Below are 20,126 nucleotides of genomic sequence, written 5' to 3'. Positions count from 1 at the left end.
CCTGATCAAGTTGACTGGGCCCCATTAGGTTGGTTGCTATGAATTTTCTGTTTTTTTGGAAAACTGACCCATTTCTAAGTTCAGTTTGGTTATGTGGCCCCTAGCACAAGTGACTCCATTCTAGTTTGGTCTAGTCTGTTGGGGCCTAGTGCAGGAGCTCAGTCAACCAATGACCTCTCATAAATTTTATTTCACAAAGTTATCACAAATGTAGTGTAAAACTACACAAATTGATTAAGTTCTGGAGGTCAACGTCTGAAAATAATTTCACTGGACTGAAATAAAGGTGTAGGCAGGGCTGCATTCCTTCTGGAGGCTTGACAGGAGAATCAAGTTTCTTGCCTTTTCCAGCTTCTAGAAACCATTTGCGTTCCTTGACCCATTGGCCCCTTCCTTCATCTTCAAAAGCAACATCACAACATCTTCAAATCTCCTCTGACTGTGACATTCCTGCCTCAGTCTTTCACTTACAAGGACCCTTGTGATTACACTGGGCTCACCTGGATAATCTAGGATAATCATCTCAAGATCCTTAATTTAATTGCATCCGCAAAATCCCTTTGACATGTAACACATTTGCAGATTCCAGGGATTAGTACTTAGACATCTTTTGGGGCCATTGTTTTGCTTACCATAGTACTCTTTTGGAGGATTCTTAGAAAACTAGGATCTATGCCTCATCATTTCATCCCCAAGCAGCATTTATTGTATCTCCAGGGGGTACTACTACCCCAAAGTCCCTTTTGATGTGAAGCTTTTTTATCCCGTGGAACAATTGTAATTTATTGAGATACAGCAGGAGGGCATACCTTCAAAACTGGAAAGTTTAAAAAAAATTAAAAATGATAACTATTGATACATGCAACTGTAATACATGGATGAATCTCAAAATACAGTTATGTGTCACTTAACACCAGATATACATTCTGAGAAATGCATCATAGAGTGTACTTACACAAACTAGATGGTATGGCCTGCTACACACCTAGGCTGTATCGTATAGCCTATTGCTTTTAGGCTACAAACCCATACAGCATGTTACCATGCTAAATTATGTAGGCAATTGTAACACAATAGTAAGTATTTGTGTACCTAAACATACAAAACGTTCAGTAAAAATGTGGTAATATAATCTTACGGGACCACTGTGGTAGATGTAGTCTGTCATTGACCAAAATGCTATTATGTGGTGCTTGACTGTAATTTAGCTATTTGAAGGAAGCCAGGTTACACACACACACACACACACACACACAGAGGGTATATATTATATAATTCTGTTTTTATAAAATTGTGAAAAATGCAAAGTGATATATAATAATAGAAAGTAGATCAGTGGTTGTCTGAGTTGGGTGGAGGTTGAGAAGGGAGATAGGGTGACCAAGAGACATGAGGAAATTTTTAGAAGTGATAGATATGTTGATTGTGGTGATTTTTTTTTCAGAACTTCACAAATCATGCCTTTTAAATATGTCCTGTTGATTGTATGTCAGCCATAGCTCAAGAAAGCTATTAAAAATAATACAGCTGAGGGAAGCTTGGGAAGCTGAGGCGGATGGATAACTTGAGTTCAGGAATTTGAGACCAGCCTGGCCAACACGGTGAAACCCCGTCTCTACTAAAAATACAAATATTAGCTGGGCGTGGTGGTGCACACCTGTAGTCCCAGCTACTTGGGAGGCTGAGGTGGGAGGATCACTTGAATCCAGGAGGCAGAGGTTGCAGTGAGCCAAGATCATGCCACTGAACTCCACCCTGGGTGACAGAGCCAGACCCTTTCTCAAAATAATAATAATAATAATACATGAGCAGGCCTTGGTAGCTCACACCTGTAATCCCAGCACTTTGGGAGTCTGAGGGTGGAGCATCACTTGAGGCTGGGAGTTTAAAACCAGCTGGGCAACATAGCAAGACCCTGTCTTTAAAACACACACACACACACACACACACACACACACACACACACACACACACACACACACACACACATATCAGCTGGGCATGGTGACAGAAGCTCACAAGCTTGTAGTCCTAGCTACTCAGGAGGCTGAGGCAGAAGGGATCGCTTGAACCCAGGAGTTGGAGGCTGCAGTGAGCTATGATCACGCCACTGCCCTCTAGCCTGGATAACAGGAGGCCCTGTCTCAAAAACATAGTAATAATAGAAAAGAGACTTTAAAGTCCTCTGAGGCACACAGGAACTTCATAAAATGAGATTATAGAGCCAGGGAGAAAATCGTATCAAACAGCAGTAACCTTATCTATAAAGCTCTTCAGAAAATTTTTAATGACCTCATTCAGATGTTATCATTTTAGGATGATTGCAGGTTTGCAAGTGTAAGACATTTGGCAGTTTTGTTTTGCGTACTGTCTAAGCTCCACATGGCCTCTGAGGCCCTTTGTGAACTGCGGCAGCCTACCTCCCCAACCTGTCTTCCTACCACACCTTGCCTTGAAATTCATGCTTCAACAATCCCAAGCTATTTGTAGCTTCCCAAGCTCACCTGGTGTTTTATGCCCCCAAGTCTTTGAAGAAGACACGCCTGGAATGCCCTTCCTGTCTGGCCTCCTTGGCCAGGAGAGGTCATCCCTTCATCTTTTGCCAATTCATGTCCTGTACAAGGTTCCTCGGTTACACTTTCCCCACTATCTTGTAATTAATTGTTTCATATCTGTCCTGTCACTAGCCTATCTGTACTCCCAACCAGGGCATATGGCAGGGATGGCAGGGTCTCAACATTTATTTCATGGAACTGGAAATTCTCCCAGTGTGTCATGGTGATATACATGAGAACCATTAGGATGTCTACAGGGAAGAAGATCCACCAAAAGAGGAGTTTGGATGTTGCTGGATGAAGGGATAAAGCATGGTCCCGAAGTTGATGGCAGTGACACTCCTGCAGCCTGAACTAGAGCCGTTGGTTCTCAATAGGATGGCAGGACCACTCAGGGGCTTTTAAAAATGGAGGCGGAGTGCAGCTGGCATTTAGTACTCAGGGGCCACAGTGGAAGTAAAGTCCTGTGCAAAGAAGAATGCTCTCGTCCAAAACGCCAATAGGGCCCCCAGTTAGAAACACTACTCAAGGATAAAATGTGTTTTCTCTGTGAAGACTGCAAATGGGCTGGGCGCAGTGACTCACGCCTGTAATCCCAGCACTTTGGGAGGCCGAGGCAGGCGGATCACGAGGTCAGGAGTTCGAGCCTGGCCAACATGGTGAAACCCCGTCTCTACTAAAGATACAAAAAATTAGCCAGATGTGGTGGCACGCACCTGTAATCCCAGCTAGTCGGGAGGCTGAGGCAGAAGAATCGCTTAAACCCGGGAGGCAGAGGGTACAGTGAGCTGAGATCGTGCCACTGCACTCCAGCCTGGGCGACAGAGCTAGACTCTGTCTCAAAAAAAAGACTGCAAATAATCCTCTTCCTTAGTGCTTCATGTGAGTGGGATGTGCAGCTAGTGATGAGGACTGGAATCCTCTCCCTGAAGTGCTCACTCTCTGCACTTACTCCTTGGCCCCTGGGGGTCCCCTGTCCCCTGAACTTCTTTTGCTCCTCAAATACACTGCCTCCTGCCTACCTTAGACCTTCCCTTCATCTGTTCACGGGGCCTGAAGTGTCCACCCCACCTTCCTCCTGCCTTTCTACCTGGTTATTTCTTACTCAACTCTTAGCATGCCACTTCCTCCAGAACCTTCTTTCATTCCCACAGTAGGCCAGGGTCCTCTGATATAAGCCTCCAGAGTACTCCATGTATCTCCTTAGTAGCATTTATCACAATAATAAAATACTGGTGGAAGGAGGGAGGGGAGACAGTGAGAAAAGGGAAGGCAGACAGGGAGGAGGTAAGGAAGGGAAGAAGACCAATTTGGCTGCCTGAGGAGAGTGGAGAAGCACAAGTTGTTTAAAAACTGAGTTTGGGCTGGGCGCAGTGGCTCATGCCTGTAATCCCAGAACTTTGGGAGGCCGAGGAGGGCGGATCACCTGAGATCGGGAGTTCAAGACAAGCCTGACCAACATGGAGAAACCCTGTCTCTACTAAAAATACAAAATTAGCCAGGCAGGGTGGTGCATGCCGGCACATGCCTGTAATCCTAGCTACTAGGGAGGCTGAGGCAGGAGAATCGCTTGAACCCAGGAGGCAGAGGTTACGATGAGCTGAGATTGCACCTCTGCACTCCAGCCTGGGCAACAAGAATGAAACTCCGTCTCAAAAACAAATAAACAAACAAACAAACAAACAAAAAATGAGTTTGACCCTTAGCTCTGCTCCTTAGTAATTGAGGACCTTGGATAAGTTATCTAAGTGATCTGAACCTCAGTCCCCACATCCACAAAATGGAGATAAAGGGTGCTCATGACAATTAAATTAGATAAGTATATGGAAGTGCCTTGCTCAGTGTCTGACACATGGTAGGTGCTCAAAAAATGTCAAATCTTTTTACCTTCTCTCATTCTCCCTCTTCCCCAAATGGAAGGGCAAGTAAGGGTGAAAATTTAACTGAGAAAGGTGGACTGAAAAAGCCTTTGTACCTAGCTTGCTAGAGAGTACATCTATAATCCTCCTAAATGGGTTTAAGAGGCTCTGTGAACACAAAAAATGTCTTAAAAGAAGCCTGTGGTCAGAGGATGAACAGTCATAATTGGTGAGAGTGGAAGCAATGGGTAGAATTCATAGACATTGGCATGGTCGTGGTGCTCAAATATTCATAAAAGATCTACCCTTTTCTGCACAATCCTTCTAGCATGCTAGCAAGTATCTGTAGGATGACTATACGTGGTTTCTTGGAAAGAATGTGACCCAATGGGGAAGTGAGACACCGCTAAAAATTTACTTAGTTTTTATGCCTAGTGTTCCATTATTGGAATGCTAAGCATGTGGGAATTATTTATGTCCTACTGTTCAAGGTCATCACTAAGGTCTGATTGCAAAAATTCAAAAAAATGCAACCTCAGGCATAAATGGGTTAATGTCTCTGAGACCAGAGCCCTACCAAAGTTCTGTTCTACTAATGCAAAACACAATGGTTTGGGAAGGGTCAGTGACAACTATCTGAGGTGGAGTCTAGCCACTAAGGTAGAAAGAATTCCAAATGATGACAATTTGGATTGGTATGATTTGCCTAAACCTCTGGGCACATTTGCAATCCCATTATTAAAACTGATAATAACATCATAAAACAATGTCATTATCTTCAGAGGAGAACATCTGAGCAAGCATGTTACCCTAAAGGCAAACAGACTCTTAGAAGTTAGGTACATGGAAGACTTCTGGGGTCATCATAAGAGTCTTGCTTCCTTTCTTAGCAAGCCATCCTACTGAGTTTTTGAACAATGTGGTAGTAGTGAAGTTTTACCAGGCAACTTCTTTGCAACTTCCTTTACACCTGACACCATGTAAATTAAGAGCATTTGATTGCTTTGCTGGCAAAGCAAAGGCAGCCTCTAGATCTGCTGTTAACCAGTGATAGCACCCACTTCAACTTTAGTGAACCCTAAGAGGTGTTAATATACCTTCACCAACCCTGTAAAGAAAGAGAGGTGTCTCCTGGTTAAAGCCTTAAGCTACTTACTTGCTTCTCTTCCTCAGACAGGCTTCTTAAACCTACCATCTTTGTTTGATCTACAAGTCCTAAAGGGTTTCCATGCTATTGCCTTTGCCAACTCCTCAAGGTTTTAAAATTGGAAGTCCCTCATCCTGGGGCCCTCTCAGTCTTGGGATGATTGGTCACCCCAGCTCAGGACAGATTCTCTCCACTCCACCCAACCACTAACATCTGTATTATCCGCCTCCCCCAAGCACTTACTCTCTTTTCATACCTTTTTTTTTTTTTTAATAGAAAGATACCAGAAGGAAGTGATAGAGAGAGGCATGTGTGGGAAATACGTACAAATTCACAGTGATTTTTCTTAGTTTTCAACTTTTTTTTTTTTTTTTGAGACAGGGTCTCACTTTGTCACCCAGGCTGGGGTACAGTAACGTGATCTCAGCTCACTGCACTCTCTGCCTCCCAGGCTCAAGTTATCCTCCCACCTCAGCCCCCCAAGTAGCTGGGATTACAGGCATGTGCCACCACTCCCAGCTTATTTTTGTATTTTTAGTAGAGATGGGGTTTTGCCATGTTGGCCAGACTGGTCTTGAGCTCTTGGACTCAAGCAATCCACCTGCCTCAGCCTCCCAAAGTCCTGGGGTGACAAGTGTGAACCATCGCGCCCAGCCAGTTTTTAACTTTTTTATATTTTATATTTATCTGCTTATTGTAGAAAATGTGAAAAATCGAGGAAAGTATAGAAAGACAATGCTTCAGCATAATTGTTTCTAGTGTTTCGAGGTCATAATATATAAAAAATTTTATACAATTTTTTTTCACCTAATGTCAAGAACATTTCCCCACATTATTAAAAACTTTGAAATGAAAATTTGTTTTTAATAGTTATATCCACTACATGGCTATACTATAATCATTTCCCTAATGACAGACATTTAGGGTATATCCAAGTTTTCAACATTTTCTTTTTTTGTTTTTGAGATAGGTTCTTGCTCTATCACCCAGGCTGGAGTACAGCGGCACAATTACAGCTCAAGCCGTCCTCTTACCTCAGCCTCCCGAGTAGCTGGGACTACAGGCGTGTGCCACTACCCCCAGCTAATTTTTAAATTTTTTGGTAGAGATGGGGTCTTGCCATGTTGCCCAGTCTGATCTCAAACTCCTGGACTCAAGCGATCCTCCTACCTCAGCCTCTCAAAGTGCTGGGATTACAGGAGTGAGCTACTGTACCTGGCCTCAATATTTTAAAATAACACAACAGTAAAACATCCTTGTCTGTATTTCTAATTACTTCTTTAGGATAGATTCTTAGATGGGAAAGTATTAGGACAGAGTGTAAGTACTTTAATGCTCTTAATATAAAAACAAAATTGATTACAAGCATATATTCATCAACAGTGTGGGAATAATATATTGATATGCTCTCTGCAATACTAAATTGTAATATTTTAAAAAATATTTGTTAATTTAAAAAGGTATTTTAGTGTTTTAATTTGCAGTACTTCAATAATTCATGAAGTTGGACATTTTTCATGTTTATTGTCCATTTTTATTTCTTCATTTGTGAATTATCTCTGTCCTTTGCATATTTAGCTATTATCTACAATATAACTGTTTTTTAATTACAAGTAATACATGTTCATTGTAAAACATATTAGAAAACATTAATACTTATAGCACTTTATAACCTGCTCCTAAAAGAACTGAATCCAATACATTGTGAATACCTTTCCATGTCAACCAATATGCATCTTAGCTAGCAAATAAATTCAATTGCTGCACAATATTCCACTGTATGGATGACTTGGTTGTTTTCACCAATCTTTTGGACATGTAAGTGGTTTCAAATGTTTGAATATTAAAAGTGATTGTGTGATAAGCATCCTGGTGCATTTGTTTTGCACATTTGCCTGATGGTTAATGTAGGTAAAGTCCTAAAAAATGGAATTTTTCGGTCAAGAGGTACTAAGGCTTTTGACACATATTACAAAATCTCCCTCCAAAATGGTCATACTTAGTTGCAGCTCCAACCTCAGCTTATGACAGGACTCATTTCATCACATCCTCAGCAACAATGGGTAACATAATTTTTTAAAATCTGAAGTCTGATGGGCAAAAAAGGAGTCCCATTGCTGTTCTAGTTTGCATTTATTTAAATAATAATGAAGCTGAAGTTCGTAAGTGAGCTCATTGTGGTCACTTAAGTGCTGGTCCTTGTCCTTTGCCCTATTGGGTTGTTGTCTTTTTTTCTTTGAGGTTATTTCATTGTAAGAGGTTAGACTGTAAGGTAATTTCATTTAAATACTAAGTATTTAGTATTAACTCTATCAGTAACGTAGGTCTCCATTTGTCATTTTCCTTTTGAATTTTTAAAAGTCAGTATATATAGAGAGAGTAAAAGCATGGCTCCTGAGACAGACTGGTTCTACCATTTACTAGCCTTGGTGGATGCTATGTTAGGTGCCCTGTTTGGATACACTTTACTGGCCAGTACACCTGTCTCTCCACTGTTGTGAGGTTGGCTGCTAGAGCTCACAGATGGCTTTTTCTCTGGAGAATCTACACTAGGGAAGGCAGCCACACTTGGGGGGGTGCAGTTACGCCCCACTTTATCCTGATCCAAAGGTACAAACACCTTTGTGCAAGATGGGGCTAATTCTGCAGTTTGGTTTATGCTCTAGATTCCAGAGCCCTCCCTCAATAGAGCAGATCAAGGCTAGGATTTCCTAAGATCCGTTTTTCTTGGTTGTTTCCCCTTCCCTATCCTGTTTCACTCTCTCCCTATGGGCTCCTCCTAAAGAGCCCTCCCTCGATAAATTACAGGGATCTAAATCCCACCTCGGGATTGGCTTCTAGGGAAACCAGCCTAAGATACTGTAAAATGGGGATGATGTTAGTACCTACTTCATAGGGTTGCCGTGGAGATTATAGTTAAAATAATAATAGCAAAATTTAGCACTTATATGTGGTAGGCCCTGTTCTAAACACTTCATATGTATTAATTCATTTAGTCTTTAAATCAGTCAATGTCCAGGTATAATCCTCAAACATGAAAACAGTTTAGACTAGTGCTTGGCATATATCTAGCACCAATAAATCTTAGCTATTATTATTTACTGATTTACTCTAGAGTTCACATGAGAGATTAGGCATGTTAGTAGGCTGTTTCCCTGCATTTTGAAGTCTCCTTCCCATTCTCTTTTTCTTAGCTATTCCTTTGGAAAGCTCTTACTCACTCACCTACTCCGCACCCTCATTTTTTCTTTCTTTTATTCTATTTTTATTTTATATATATACATACACCTATATATGTGTATATATGTACATACATATATAGATACATATGTATGTGTGTATATATATGTACACACATATACATATGTACACCCATATTTTTTTTTTGAGACAAGGCCTTGCTCTGTTGCCCAGGCTGGAGTGCAGTGGCGCAAGCACAGCTCACTGCAGCATTGACCTCCTGGGCTCAAGTGATCCTCCCACCTCAGCCTCCCAAGCAGCTGGGACCACAGGTACATGACACCACACCAGGCTAATTTTTATTTTTTTGTAAAAACAGGGTATGACTATGTTGCCCAGGCTGGTCTCCAACTCCTGGGCTCATGCGATCCTCCCACCTCAGCCTCCTGAAGCACTGGGATCAAAGGCATCAGCCACCGCACCAGAACTCCTTTTATTCTAAAAGGTGGAGTTATCAAGTCCACATTCTTGCTGAGGAAACTACACAACCAATCTTCTTTCTTTTAGTCAAGGGAGCACTGTTACTCTGATAGATTTTGTTGGGGGAGGGGAGCAACAAATGTTACTTACTTGGTTATTCAAGTTTGCCTTGATTCAGTGTGGTCGTTTATAATTTAGGGAAGTCTAGCCACCCTGGTTTCATCTTAAAGCAAAGCTTGGCCTATCCTAACAACCCCACATGTTGTGAGGCTATGTACATTATCAGTGCTCTCCCCCTACTCCAACACACTGGAAAATGGTCAAAGAAGCCTGTCAGCAGTGTGAGCACCAGGGGGTTTCATCTAGTACTGTGGAAGTGATGTGGTAAAAACTTCATTGCTGTGTTCCCAGCATCCAGCAAAGTGCCTGGCATAAAATAGGCATCTAAACATAAATGTTATGGAGCAGATCACAGTATGTTTTTAAACAGATCCCTTCCTCTCTCTCTCTTTCTCTCTCTCTGATCCAGGATCCCCAGCAAGACTAATGTGCCTTTTTGTTTTTCATGACATTGACATTTATAAAGAGTCTGGGCTAGTTACAGAATGTCTCAAATTCTGGATTTGTTCCAGAGTGCTTTTTTAAAAATATAAATCAGGACCAGGCGTGGTGGCTCACACCTGTAATCCCAGAACTTTGGGAGGCCGAGGCGGGCGGATCACCTGACGTCAGGAGTTCAAGACCAGCCTGACCAACATGGTGAAACCCTGTCTACTAAAAATACAAAATTAGCTGAGTATGGTGGCACATGCCTGTAGTCCCAGCTCATCGGGTGGCTGAGGCAGGAGAATTGCTTGAACCCTGGAGGTAGAGATTGCAGTGAGCTGAGATTGCACCATTGCACTCCAGCCTGGGCAACAAGAGCAAAACTCCATCTCAAAAAAAAAAAAAAAAAAAAAAAAAATATATATATATATATATATATACACACACACACACACACATATATATATATATAAATCAGATGAAGTTATTCCCATGTTTAAAACCTTCCACAGGCTTCCTATAATATTTAGAAAATAAAGTCCAAACTCACTACCCTGGCTTACAAAGGCCTACATTGCCTTTTGTATGTTTTCTTCTTTCTCACTTCACCCACAGTGGCCTTCCTCCAGTTTCTCAAGTCCACAAAGCTCTCAAATCCTGCAAAATCCTCGCAGGACTTTGCACTGGCTGTTGCCTTTTCCTAATGTGCTTTCCCCTGAAGTTTGCTTGAAGGCTGGCTCCTTCTCATAATTCAAATCCCAGTTTGAATGCCATTTTCTCAGAGAGGACTTCCTTATCTTAGCCCCCAATCTAAAGTAAAGTAGTCACTTACTCACTCTCACATCACCCTTCTTGTAACTCTCTGCATGGTACCTATCATAACCTGATATTTTTCTTTTTCTTTCTTTTTTCTTTCTTGAAGCAGGGTCTGGCTCTGTCACCCAGGCTAGAGTGCAGTGGCTGGATCATAGCTCCCTGGACCCTTGAACTCTTGGGCCTCAGCCTCAGCCTCCCGAGTAGCTGAGACTACAGGTGTGTGCCACCACACCAGGCTAATAAAAAAAAAAATTATTTTTGTAGACATAGGGTCTCACTATGTTGCCCAGGCTGGTCTCAAACTCCTGGCCTCAAGCAGCCCTCCCACCTTAGCTTCCCAAAGTGCTGCAATTACAGGTGTGAGCACACCCAGTCCTGATATTTCTTGTTGTTTATTTTTGTTGAGCTCCAAGAGATCAGGGGCTGTGTTCTGTTGTGCTCACTACTATATTCCCTGTACCTAGAACAGCTCCTGACACATAGCAGAAGTTTAATACATACTTGCTGAATGCTGTAATGAATAAGCTGAGAGCTGAGGATGAAAAGAAGCCAACCATTTAAAGAGCTTGGGGAAAATCTAGGCAGGGAGGAGGTCCTGAGAGAACCTTGAGGCTTAGTCTATTCTAGGGCATGAAGAATGCCCTGTGTACTTGGAGGAAAGTGAGGCAGCAGGAGGAAAAAATAGGAGAGAAGAGAGAAATTGGCAGGGGCAAGATGGCTTAAGGCCTTTTCCCCCACAGGAAGTTTGGATTTTATTTTAAATTAAATGGGAAATCACTAAAGGTTTACAAGTACGAGAGTGACATAATCTGACTTATGCCATTTAAAAGATATTTTTCAATTTGAGTGATTAGGAAGATGGAAGTAACTAATATCAGAGATAGAAATCACATATGTAAGAGAAGATTTGCAGGGGGTAAATAATTCTGGACATGTTGAATGTAATGTTGTACTTCTGGCTGGGTGAGGGGGCTCATGCCTATAATCTCAGCACTTTGGGAGGCCGAGGCAGGGGGATCCTTTGAGCCCAGGAGTTCAAGACCAGCCTGGGCAACATAGTGAGACCTTTTCTCTACTGAAAAAATAAAAATAGCCAGACATAGTGTCAAGCTCCTGTGGTCCCAGCTACTGGGGTGTAGGGGAGGGGTGAGATCGGAGGATCACTTGGCCCTGGGAGGTTGAGGCTGCTGTGCAGTGATCTCCAGCCTGGGTGACAGAGGGAGGTCCTGTCTCTCTCTCTCTATATATAAAACTTCCTTTGTGGCTTTCACAGTATCCATACTTTAAAAGAATTTATGATTAAGAAGGAATTAATACCTACCTCTGAAACAGTACAGCCAACCAATTCCATTGTTATTTACAAGAACCTGATATTAAAGATGGTTGTTGATAATAACGATAATAGGTATCAAGTATGGAGCAGTTTCTATGTGTCAGGCCCTATGTCAACCACTTAACAACCTTACCTCACAGAAGCATCATAGCAACCCTTATTAGAAGAGGCTTTATTATGTTTTACAGTTGGGGAAACTAAGACTAAAGAAGATAACTCATTCAAGGTCAATCAGCAAGTAAGTAGCAGAATTGGAACTCAAACCCAGGTCTAGTTTGATGACAAAGCTGTTCCTTTAAGCAATTTGCCATAACATGCACCTAATGGGAAATGTTGCTTGGATCACTGGTTATGGCCATCATTCACAGAGATGCTAAACCCGGAGTTTTCTTTAACATAGCCTTTACCCTGTAGAAACATTTAAACTTCATTTCAGAAGAGAAATATCTATTTGAAAAATAATCTAAGTAAATTCATCAGATGCTTTACCCCAGAGTGACTCTGGTCTTGGTATTTTGGTTTTTGTTGTTGTTTGAGACGGAGTCTCGCTCTGTCGCCGAGGCTGGAGTGCAGTGGCGCGATCTCGGCTCACTGCAACCTCCGCCTCCTGGGTTCAAGCAATTCTCCTGCCTCAGCCTCCCGAACAGCTGGGATTGCAGGCGCCCACCACCAGGCACGGCTAATTTTTGTATTTTTAGTAGAGACGGGTTTCACCATTTTGACCAGGCTGGTCTCCAACTCAGGTGATCCCCCCGCCTCGGCCTCCCAAAGTGCTGGTATTACAGATGTGAACCACCGCGCCCAGCCGGTATTTTGTGAAGAACAAACTACAAGGTGACTACTATTTTGGGGTCACCTTGACATGGAGGAGAGGTGAATGGAAATAAAACTTATTCTTCCCAGTGTCTTTAGAATGTAGGCGCTGAAACTGAGTGAAACTGAGTAAAACTGCCACCCAATTTTCCTGGGAACCAGCGATTCTGTAGTCAACAGAAGTTTGCTTTTCCAACAGCTGGAAACGCCAGGGTTGGGCACAGCCTCAAGAACTGAGGCTGCCTTGTTCAGACTTTCACACGGTCCCTCTGTTCCTTCCACAGAGGCCTCTTTTTCTTCTATATCCCGCATCTGCCGCTTGGGACACTCATTCTGTAGCGCAGCACCAAGTCTTCCAAAAAGGCGGCGCTGGTTTTGCGCTCCTTTTTTAAAGGGATCTAGGCCAGCTCTATCTGAACTCTGTACGATGTTTTTTGTTTGTTTGTTTTGTTTTGTTTTTGAGATGGAATTTCGCTCTTGTTGCCCAGGCTGGAGTGCAATGGTGCGATCTCCACTCACGGCAACCTCCGCCTCCCGGATTCAAGCGATTCTCCTGCCTCAGCCTCCTGAGTAGCTGGGATTAAAGGCATGCGCCACCACTCCCGGCTAATTTTGTATTTTTAGTAGAGACGGGGTTTCTCCATGTTGGGCAGGCTGGTCTCGAATTCCCGACCTCAGGTGATCCGCCCGCCTCGGCCTCCCAAAGTGCTGGGATTATAGCCGTCAGCCACTGCGCCCGGCCAACTCTAGACAATATTTATTGCTCTACTTTTTAGTGTCTGAAGAAGAAAGAAGAGCACAGGAAAGAAACTTCAGTCTGAGGGTTGAGGACACGTCCCGGAGCTGAGGAGGACCAAGCTCCCAAGTCCCCCGTCACCTTGACACGCAGACGGTTCGCCAGGACTGCGAAGAGGGGGGCAACCAGCGCCCCGCCCCACCCCGCTGCGCCGCCCGCCATTGGCCGGTCCGAAAGACGCGGGGCGTTGTCGGTTTGAATGAGAGCGCCTGGAGCCGGGGCGCAGGCGCAGAGGAGGGCGGCGTTGAGACCGGCGGAGCGGCGGGACCCCTAGGTGGCGGAGGGACGCTCCGGGAAAGCGAGGGGCGCTACGAGCTCTGGCCCACGTGACCTGCCGGGGGCGGGAGCAGGGGGCGCGCCGGCCTCCTGCGGTGCCCCTGCCTTGGGGAGGGGCCGTGACCACCCGCCTGTCGCCCGAGGCGGCCGCCGCTGCACCTTCACCGCGTACCCGGGACCCGCCCGCCGGCCCGCCCGCGGGAGGTGAGCGCTTCCGCGACGCGGGGTCTGAGGCGTTTGAGGGGCTCTCGGAGGGAGGTGACAGGGAGGGGTGCGTGTGCGTGCGTGTGGGGCTTCTGTGTCCAGAGGTCTGGGGGTGACGTCCTTTGTTTTGGGCAGGAGGCGGGCTGGGGGCTTGCGGGACCTGTGGGCGCTGCGGGAACGCGGCGTCGATGCTCAAGAAACCAGAAACTCGGCTTGAGGAGTTGCTGCTTTTTTGTCGGAAAGTCTTAAAATGAGAGTAAAGCGTTAAGAGCCTCACTCCTGAGTCTTTTTTTTTTTTTTTAAGATAAAAACTATACTAGAGTCCAGCGACTTCTTACCACTCTGAATGTGAGTAACAAATTGTGAATTAAAGCCCGAATCCCCGTGGAATTCATTCCGAGGCTGATTGCAATCACTTGGAATCGGGCGCTTCCTACCTAAACCAGGCAGTTTATGGCAAATACCTGCCTTGACCGTGTTTAAATTAGTGAACTTTTGGGCACCAACTGGTCGATTTACCATAGAAATTGGTAGTTGCTGCAAAAAGAGTAAGTAAACATAAAACGTTAAGAAAACTCTTTCCTGAAATCTATAGAATACCTTCGAATAAAAAAAGAAAAAACTGTAATTTCCTTGTTTTAATAGTAACCAATTAGAGCATTTGAACTAGTAGCATTTGAACTCTGTTAAAGAAAACGAGTAAGGATGGAAATTTTATTGGCCTTAATGCATAATTTAACCACACGGTAGAATTAAACGAAGTAGGTTCTTGGCTTTCCTTTCTATCGGGTTTGCATTGGAGCGTTCGTGGGGTGTGTTGGAAGTTAGCAGGACCAACCGAGCTGAGTTTTCAAGCTGCCACTTTAGAAGGGTGTACCGAAGATTTCTGGCCTGATAATAGCCGGTGTGATTGCTTCTGATAAATACCACTTTTGATTGGGTTCTCACTATTCAGGAGCAGCTTTAGTTGATTGTTTAGAAGTGAATAAACAACATTAAAAAGGGTAGATCACTGTTGGTTGACATGGTGTGTGTAAGGAGAGGGGGGCCTCAGGGATTAGGAGTGGTCTCACACCTACTTCTCTTTACGACTACCACGGAGTCGTTTTCGCAAGCTATTTCCCAGGCTATTACTTATAATTTAAGTATTGGAGCGGTTTCAAAGTAAAAAGTTGTGTGATGTTGTTTTAGAGGCATGTCTCCAAAATCCTCTCTGGCCAGATAAGCAGTTTAGTTGTATTTTCTTACATTCTTAAATCAGATATTCGGTGTTACAAACATATTTTAATATAGATCTGAGACTTGCTTACTAGACTAATTAAAACAGTGATAAGATATAGTAGTTTTAAAAATGACCTTTTCATAAACATAAAATATTTCTAAGATCTATCTTTAGAAATTTGTAATTAGTTTTCTGGAATTTTAAAATGGAACATCTGACATAGATTTAGGTTATTCTAAATTTATTTGAATATATATTAAATATGTCTATTTTATAATAACAGTTACTGTTATTACTACAGCACTATGTTGAGTACTTTTGTTGTGTATCAGAGCCAGGTGCTGGGTCAGGTGCTTTATAAATCATGTCTGTAATTATCACAGCACATTTTAGGTAAGTGTCATTATGCCCACACCAACTGAGAGTTTAGCGTAAGATCATAAAACTAATAAGTCACTGTGCCGAGATTCAAATCATGGCCTGATCCCAAAGCACATGCTGTATTGCTTCTGTGTGTCTGTTTAAATCTCTGCTGTGTCTCTGGATTCCATTTGTAGGGACAAGTTCTACTTTAAAGATGCCTTTAGGTGCTGTGTTTTGTTGTAGCTTCGCAAAAATATTTCAGTCTTTCTGTTGGAACTATCTTGCTTCATTATTTTATAAATCATCTTATAAATCACATTATATATTCAGTGTCTTCTTAATCATCTTTATACAAAACATAAGTGAAGAGTAAGACTTTTCTGAGTTTCTTACATAAATATGAATAGAATCTTTACTGTGGAGAAGAAATGCATTACAGTCCGGTTTTCTCACTATTATAGGATTCTTTGGCCTTGTCATAATTCCTGTCTTCTTCCCAGACAAGAAATAAAAGTTTGTTGGGCCTCTCTTATGTGCAAAGCAATGTCGTTGGTGTTGTGAGATGACAAGAAAATGCTTCCTATTCAGTAGTTGTTTCTGGAGTTTCTGTAGTATTTTTCTTTCCTCCCCATTCCTGCCTTATATGTTGCTGCTGGTTTATCTTCCTAGCAGAGATCCAACTTGGCTATTCCTTTGTGGGGAAAAAATACTAGCAAGGTTCCCCATTGTGTAAATAAAAGGCTGAGGCCGGGTACGGTGGCTCACGCCTGTATTGCCAGCACTTTGGGAGGCCGAGGTGGGCGGATCACGAGGTCAGGAGTTCAACACCAGCCTGACCAACGTGGTGAAACCCCGTCTCTACTAAAAATACAATAGTTAGCTCAGTGTGGTGGCACACGCCTGTAATCCAAGCTACTCAGGAGGCTGAGGCAGGAGAATCGCTTGAACCCAGGAGGCGGAGGTTGCAGTGAGCCGAGATCGCGCCACTGCACTCCAGCCTGGGTGACAGATCAAGACTCCATCTCAAAAAATAAAAGGGGGGGCTGAATATGAATATATGCTTCTGCCACATATTCAGAGTCCCTCACAATTTATTACTGTTCTATCTTCTCAGCCTTCTCTTTCACTACTCTGAATACTGTGTGCTTATCCTGGAACACATTCTGTGCATTTCTACCCTCCCTTTTTCTTGAGCCATTCTTTTCCCTTGACTGGAATGCCTTTCCTTCATTTGGCTAATAAGATCTACCCATCCTTCAAGGTGCTGTACAAACTTCCTTGCTTCCAAAAAGTTTTCCCTGGTCCTTTTCAGTTAGAATTATTATTCCCATATTATCTCAAAACATTATTGAATAGAAACATTTATTTTCCCACAGAATGGTGATAACTTTTGGGAAGAGAAGACAAAATCATGTTTAATATATTTTCCTATGGAGAATTCTAAACTCAAACTCTCTAGGGACCCTTTCTAAGCATTTATAATATTTCTGCATTTGGGATTTATTTCTGCTTTAAAATGTGTTTGGGTCAGGCGCAGTGGCTCACACCTGTAATCCCAGCACTTTGAGGGGCCCAGGTGGGCGGATCACTTGAGACCAGGAGTCGAGACCAGCCTGCCCAACATGGCGAAACCCTGTCTCTACTAAAAATACAAAAATTAGCCAGATGTGGTGCTGGGCACCTGTGGGAGGCTGAGACAGGAGAATCACTTGAACCCAGGACGTGGAGGTTGCAGTGAGCCAACATGGCGCCACTGCACTCCAGCCTGGGCGACAGAGTGAGACTCCGTCTCAAAAAAAAAAAAAAAACAATGCTTAGTGGAAAGGACCATTTCTTTTCTATTTCACTATTGAGCTTTAAAATTATGTATATGTGTTAATTGATTGAAGCTGATGACTGACCATCGTTGGTAATAATAAATGGCTATGCTTACCAAAAAGGTTTATATATAGTTCAGATGATCTAACCTGGTGGCAAGAAAAGTAAATTATATTTATTGTCCGATGAATGTTACCAGTTTGTGTAGATCCATGGATGGAAGAAACAGACCAAAAACAAACAAAGAAACAGACCAAAAGTTATTGGCATTTAAGTGGCAGTCAGGATCAGATAGTTTAGATAAATTCGAAGAAGCACAAAATGTAACCTGGTTTGCAAACTTTTTACTGCCAGTGGAGTAAAGCAGGGCTAGAATTTCTTTGATAAAGAGCTAGTCTTTCTTGTCTGCTCTGATTGCATACCTTGGACAGTGCCTGGAAGTCCACCTAGCTGTCTAAAGGGAGTCTGTCTATTTTGACTTCCTAATCAGATAATTAAATGTGAGGCAGTTAGAGTTATGTACTAGTTGATCTTTCTATATGTCTCTGTCAATTCCCGGGATATGGAAAAAATGATTGCCTTTTCTTTATGGTTAGATGCTGTGATCTAGCAATTTTGTTAATTTTGAGGTTTTTGGAGCATTGCTTGGAAGATGCTATTAAGAGACAGATTTGTTCCTTGCAGATTGTTAGTTGTAAATAGCAATGGAGGTTGGAGGTTGAACTTGATGACTTCTCAATATCCTTTCAAACCTACAAATTATTTTCCAATTCTTCGTCCTGTGATTAAATTTTCTTATCCTAATGATCAAATTTGTAATTTAATATTTGTTGCAAATTTTACTAGTCTTACACTATATACACACACATTGTATCTAGGAAGTAGGTTTGTTAACTCCATGTAATGAGGAACATGAGTGAACACATTATTGCTAAATTGGCTAGGGAGTTCTTAAAACATGAATCATGAATCAAGAATTGCTTGCTTGTTCAGTGAATATTTTTTTGTGTGAAGTGCTACCTAATTGTTATGGAGATTGTAATGTAAGAGGCACTTTTAAAGATATTCTTCCCTTGAGAATAGTAAGACTATATTATAAATTGCTCTTATTGAAATAGTGAATAGCATTCTGTCTTCTTGCTTATTTTAATGGTCTTAGAAATGGTTCTTTCTACGTGCAGTTTTCATCAAGTAAAATATTTTGCAACTTTATTTATATTCATTGACTTATTCGTTAATTTGTGAAACATGTAAATGCTACATGTTTACATCTTAAGGAGTATGAAATTAACATTTTATAATTGCAAAATTTAGAATTTCATTAAGAACTCATGGATGAGAAAAATATTTTGTTTTATTTTTTTAGAGACAGGATCTCACTCTGTGGCCCAGACTGGAGTGCAGTGGTGCAATCATCGATTACTATAACCTCCAACTCCTGGGCTCAAGCAATCCTCCTGCCTCATCCTCCCAAGTAGCTGGGGCTATAGTCACAGGCCACCACACCTGGCTGATTTTTCAATTTTTTGTAGAAACGGGGTCTTGTACGTTGCCTGGGCTGGTCTTGAACTGTTGGTCTCAAGTGATCCTTCCACCTTGGTGTCCCAAAGCACTGGGATTACAGATGTCAGCCACCGGGCCTACCTAAGAAAAATATTTAAATTTAATATCAGTATCTGTGGGGAATTGGTTCCAGGACCCCCTGAGGATACCAAAATCCATGGATGCTCAAGTTCCTTATATAACATGGTATAGTATTTGCATATAACCTATACGCATCTTCCCACAAACTTTTAATCCTCTCTAGATTACTTATGATACCTAATACGATGTAAATGCTATGTAAATAGTTGTTATATGGTATTGTTTAGGGAATAATGCCAAGGAAAAAAGTCTACATGTTCAGTAGAGACACAACTTTTCATTTTCTTTCCTGAATATTTTTGATACGCGGTTGGTTGAATCCACTATGCAGAACCCACAGATCTGGAGGGCCTACTATAATTTAATTTAATTCTAAGGTAAGTTAATTCTAATACCTCTCTTCTCCATTTTATAAATAACAGCCCAAACCTCATAGTGGATAACGGGAGATAATATCATTGCCAGTTTAGCTATTTGTGTAATCTAGACGCCTTTGGAGCTATTGCAATGAGTATCCACACTAATTCCCTTTATTAATTTTTTTTATTAAGGAAAAAAGAGGCACAGTGGAATTCTGAACAAAAGGAAAAGAGATTTGATGTGTTGATAGCTGCTATTTGATGTGTTGATAGCTGCTACCTTTTTGTTCTTTCTTGAAATACTGCTCCCTAGCCCGTGCTGTGGCATGCACCTGTAGTCCCAGCTACTTGGGAGGTTGAAGCGAGAGGATCACCAAGAGTTCCAGGCTGCAGTGTGCTATGATTGTGATGTGAATAGCCACTGTACTCCAACCTGGGCAACATAGCAGGATCCCATCTCTAAAAAAACAAAACAACAACAAAAGATAGTGCTTCCTTTGTTGGCCAAGGGAAGAGATAAGAGGAGTACTATTTTGTGTTTCTTGCATGCTAAACTTGTTATTAATGTGAAAACCTCATTTCCTCTTGGAAACTTCGTCAGTATTCCCAAGGCTGTTTCTTTCTACCTTCCCTCCTTTCACCTTCTGCTCTGTTCCCTATTAACTTCTAGCTGTACTTAATTAACAGAGCAGTGAGTATTCATTAGTCTGGTTTA

At 42.3% G+C, this 20,126-nt stretch overlaps 1 protein-coding gene across 21 annotated transcripts in view; it reads left to right on the top strand.

Moving 5' to 3' along the window:
- The first annotated feature begins 12,084 nt into the window (after positions 1-12,084).
- The window catches only part of GPSM2 (G protein signaling modulator 2), a 59,869-nt gene continuing 51,827 nt past the window's right edge, over positions 12,085-20,126 (top strand). For 5 of the 21 annotated variants that reach the window (XR_002008604.4, XM_019039944.4, XM_063696277.1 and 2 more), the window contains exon 1: positions 12,085-14,005. The gene's annotated coding sequence lies outside the window, so the exon portion shown is untranslated. Of the gene's footprint in view, positions 14,006-14,309; positions 14,554-18,774; positions 19,158-19,219; positions 19,430-20,126 lie in introns of those variants that run through there. The other 16 variants (XM_055353423.2, XM_063696273.1, XM_063696290.1 and 13 more) reach the window with 16 other exon arrangements.

Source organism: Gorilla gorilla, chromosome 1 (genome assembly GCF_029281585.2).
Source record: "Gorilla gorilla gorilla isolate KB3781 chromosome 1, NHGRI_mGorGor1-v2.1_pri, whole genome shotgun sequence".
NCBI lineage: Eukaryota > Metazoa > Chordata > Mammalia > Primates > Hominidae > Gorilla > Gorilla gorilla.
This window is presented reverse-complemented; position numbering and strand designations above follow the sequence as displayed.